The sequence below is a fragment of the Schistocerca americana genome, unplaced genomic scaffold, assembly GCF_021461395.2.
Source record: "Schistocerca americana isolate TAMUIC-IGC-003095 unplaced genomic scaffold, iqSchAmer2.1 HiC_scaffold_549, whole genome shotgun sequence".
Classification (NCBI taxonomy): Eukaryota; Metazoa; Arthropoda; class Insecta; order Orthoptera; family Acrididae; genus Schistocerca; species Schistocerca americana.
Window position 1 is genome coordinate 40001 of NW_025726290.1, and position 5000 is coordinate 45000.

General features: G+C 51.9%; 1 non-coding gene across 1 annotated transcript in view; it reads left to right on the forward strand.

The window, feature by feature from the left end:
- Positions 1-4519: 4519 nt before the first annotated feature.
- Positions 4520-5000, forward strand: part of LOC124586217 — a 1910-nt gene continuing 1429 nt past the window's right edge. The window contains exon 1 of the ribosomal RNA XR_006975121.1: positions 4520-5000. This exon is cut by the window's right edge and continues 1429 nt beyond it. This is a non-coding gene — a ribosomal RNA (small subunit ribosomal RNA).

Consider the following 5000-nt stretch of genomic DNA (forward strand, 5'->3'; position numbering starts at 1 on the left):
GGCCATGACCCACCGGAAGGGCGCAGCGTCCCCCACCCCAGACATGTGACGTCACACCATCGGTATTGACGACTAGACTGATTCCTTATAATCATTTGCCATACACCGGTGGAAGCTGCCGAGACGAGTAACTACATAGCGGGCTCGCCGTGTCACTAATGTACAGAGATACAACAGTTTCGACTGGAACCGGATTAAACGTATACACGGCGCTGATTAGTAATAGATAGAGCCATCAGAATACAGATAATGTATACAACTGTCCGTATACATGCTGAAAGACTCTGCTCACAATCACAACCACACGTCAGCCACACACCCTTATCACGCACTACTCTCTGCCTGTAACACGCACACAGACAATATGTAAGCACCAGCATGGAACAACACCCAGTGCATCCTCTCCGCCACATTAGACAATCCACACTGTCATAACCAGACTGGGAGGTCCACTCAGAAAACAGAATATCCCACCCACCCGACAACCACCATTGCTCAGCCAAGCCACCAACACCCACACATGTCCTACACAGGGGTGCACCCAACATCACAATACTGCCTCCTCTCACAGCACACAAACAATGGCAGGAATGAAAGACACAGGTCTGCCACAAGCATGGAATGAGAGCGCCGCCTGTCATGAGCCAAAGGTGCATCCTGACGTGGCAAATCAGATGATGCCGCAGGCATCCACTTACTATAATCACAATCAACAAACCGGCCGCCCCGCCCCGCCCCCCATTAAACCTTTCCTTACAACAATGTGTACCTTAACCTAACCTATATCGTACCGTAACCTAACCTATATCGTACCGTAACCTAACCTATGTCGTACCGTAACCTAACCTATGTCGTACCGTAACCTAACCTATGTCGTACCGTAACCTAACCTATGTCGTACCGTAACCTAACCTATGTCGTACCGTAACCTAACCTATGTCGTACCGTAACCTAACCTATGTCGTACCGTAACCTAACCTATGTCGTACCGTAACCTAACCTATGTCGTACCGTAACCTAACCTATGTCGTACCGTAACCTAACCTATGTCGTACCTTAACCTAACCTATGTCGTACCTTAACCTAACCTATGTCGTACCTTAACCTAACCTATGTCGTACCTTAACCTAACCTATGTCGTACCTTAACCTAACCTATGTCGTACCTTAACCTAACCTATGTCGTACCTTAACCTAACCTATGTCGTACCTTAACCTAACCTATGTCGTACCTTAACCTAACCTATGTCGTACCTTAACCTAACCTATGTCGTACCTTAACCTAACCTATGTCGTACCTTAACCTAACCTATGTCGTACCTTAACCTAACCTATGTCGTACCTTAACCTAACCTATGTCGTACCTTAACCTAACCTATGTCGTACCTTAACCTAACCTATGTCGTACCTTAACCTAACCTATGTCGTACCTTAACCTAACCTATGTCGTACCTTAACCTAACCTATGTCGTACCTTAACCTAACCTATGTCGTACCTTAACCTAACCTATGTCGTACCTTAACCTAACCTATGTCGTACCTTAACCTAACCTATGTCGTACCTTAACCTAACCTATGTCGTACCTTAACCTAACCTATGTCGTACCTTAACCTAACCTATGTCGTACCTTAACCTAACCTATGTCGTACCTTAACCTAACCTATGTCGTACCTTAACCTAACCTGTATTGCGCCTTAACCTAACCTGTATTGCGCCTTAACGTAACCTGTATTGCGCCTTAACGTAACCTGTATTGCGCCTTAACGTAACCTGTATTGCGCCTTAACGTAACCTGTATTGCGCCTTAACGTAACCTGTATTGCGCCTTAACGTAACCTGTATTGCGCCTTAACGTAACCTGTATTGCGCCTTAACGTAACCTGTATTGCGCCTTAACGTAACCTGTATTGCGCCTTAACGTAACCTGTATTGCGCCTTAACGTAACCTGTATTGCGCCTTAACGTAACCTGTATTGCGCCTTAACGTAACCTGTATTGCGCCTTAACGTAACCTGTATTGCGCCTTAACGTAACCTGTATTGCGCCTTAACGTAACCTGTATTGCGCCTTAACGTAACCTGTATTGCGCCTTAACGTAACCTGTATTGCGCCTTAACGTAACCTGTATTGCGCCTTAACGTAACCTGTATTGCGCCTTAACGTAACCTGCATTGCGCCTTAACGTAACCTGCATTGCGCCTTAACGTAACCTGTATTGCGCCTTAACGTAACCTGTATTGCGCCTTAACGTAACCTGTATTGCGCCTTAACGTAACCTGTATTGCGCCTTAACGTAACCTGTATTGCGCCTTAACGTAACCTGTATTGCGCCTTAACGTAACCTGTATTGCGCCTTAACGTAACCTGTATTGCGCCTTAACGTAACCTGTATTGCGCCTTAACGTAACCTATATTGCGCCGTAACGTAACCTATATTGCGCCGTAACGTAACCCACATTGCCCCTTAACGTAACCCACATTGCCCCTTAACGTAACCCACATTGCCCCTTAACGTAACCCAACACACGTTGGGCCTTAACCCAACACACGTTGGGCCTTAACCCAACACACGTTGGGCCTTAACCCAACACACGTTGGGCCTTAACCCAACACACGTTGGGCCTTAACCCAACACACGTTGGGCCTTAACCCAACACACGTTGGGCCTTAACCCAACACACGTTGGGCCTTAACCCAACACACGTTGGGCCTTAACCCAACACACGTTGGGCCTTAACCCAACACACGTTGGGCCTTAACCCAACACACGTTGGGCCTTAACCCAACACACGTTGGGCCTTAACCTGCTCTGTAATTGTCATACGACGCGTTAAATTAGTGTAGTGTTGCCTAACTGCAACCCCCGCAATATAGTTTGCTACTCGCACTGCCCGGTCCCCAGTGTATCGCTTCATGTTAAACACCTTGCAGCTATACACTGTAATGTGGATGGCAGCAGGACGTACATGCTCAATGCCCTTTGCAGTTGTTCATTGGCATTTGCAGTTGTTCATTGGCATTCGCATGTGCGAAGCACTTAGCCTACGCTGTGGTACGGCCTGTGTCAACTGTCCGCTGATGTTGTACGTCCAAATCACACACTGTACTGCACATTGGTCCTCATGTACTGAATGATACATCGTGGTACATGTGACCGTACAACGACTGCGCCAACAACGGCGAACCATGCGGTCCAAATGTTGTGCACTCAGCTACGTGTCGTCTCCCTATAAGAGCTGGATTGCAGTGTGGTATGCCCTGGATGGCGATCAGCATGAGCCGTCTGTTGATGTAGTGGCGCGTGTTGTCAGACGTAGTCGTCTCTTCTCACACACCGTGATAGCATGGTGCACTGCGTTCCACATCTGCGACATGCGACAGAGGCCGGTTGACAGTCGTTCGCGCAATGGACATCGCATACGTACGGGGGCCACCTTCCACGTGTTCGCGAAGCGTGCACATGTTGTTGCGTGTATGTGGGCAGACATAGTGTGTCGTGACACCTGACACAGGCATGCAACAATCGTTGAATTTGCAAATGGCGATGGACGCCTACGTTTGCTGGTGACGTTATGCAAATGAACAACTGGTAAACCGTTGTGGTGCGGTTGTTCTCGCTAGAGGTGAATCAGTGATGGCGACGATCGGTTGAGCTACCAACCGGTTGTTCCAGCGATACCCACCATGCCCACGAACGTGAATGGCATCTGGGTGTGAAGCGATACGCGGCGGTGGCTGGGTGGGACCGTCCCCGGCCGGTGAGGGGGGGCCTCCCGGCGTGCTGGCCGCGCGGTGCGTGGGCGCACGCGCTACAGCCGGCTGGTGGGGGCGGCCAGTGGCAGGCGCGCCGGCCGACGGAGGCGGCAGGCGGCGCAGCTGCGCGCCGGCGCACCCTGCACGCGGCGCCGTGCGGCCAAAGTAGGTCCTCGCGGGCCCGGTGCGAAGCGCGGTGGACATCTGCAGTGTGCTGGTCCGATTGAGGACTGTGTGCGCTGAGGATGCGCCGCCGCCCGGCGCTCGGCGCCGCGACGCCGTCTGCTGCTCGGTCGCCTCTGCGGTTCTCGCAGGTGGTTTGTATCGCAGCTGTGCGGACGTGTTGGCGCGTGCGCTGTGCTGGGAGAGTTCGCTTCGGCACCCAAGTGGGGCTTTTGTCCTTCTGTGGCGCTGGCGTTGGAGCTGCCGGTCACCGTAGGTGGCGCGTGTTGTCTCCCGCCGGCAATGCCACGACAGCACGCTCCCGGGCCTCTGTCGGCAGCGGCAAGCTCAGTTGGGAGCACGGGTGGTCGCACATAAAGCGTCTACTCGCCAAACTCCGGGCGATTGCGCCTCTCTCGAACCCGACCAAGTACTTAGGACGGCGCTGCGCGCCGCCGGGACCTGAGAGGGTTTCGAGGTGTATTGTGCAGGGGAGCTCAGCCTCCTCCTGTTTGCAGAATAATTGAGCGGACGCTTGCGTGTTCGCGCGGGCCCCCGGGACACACTCCCGGGCGGCCGGCTGCTCAGCTCTAGTTGACGCAGCTCCCTGGTTGATCCTGCCAGTAGTCATATGCTTGTCTCAAAGATTAAGCCATGCATGTCTCAGTACAAGCCGCATTAAGGTGAAACCGCGAATGGCTCATTAAATCAGTTATGGTTCCTTAGATCGTACCCACGTTACTTGGATAACTGTGGTAATTCTAGAGCTAATACATGCAAACAGAGTCCCGACCAGAGATGGAAGGGACGCTTTTATTAGATCAAAACCAATCGGTCGGCTCGTCCGGTCCGTTTGCCTTGGTGACTCTGAATAACTTTGGGCTGATCGCACGGTCCTCGTACCGGCGACGCATCTTTCAAATGTCTGCCTTATCAACTGTCGATGGTAGGTTCTGCGCCTACCATGGTTGTAACGGGTAACGGGGAATCAGGGTTCGATTCCGGAGAGGGAGCCTGAGAAACGGCTACCACATCCAAGGAAGGCAGCAGGCGCGCAAATTACCCACTCCCGGCACGGGGAGGTA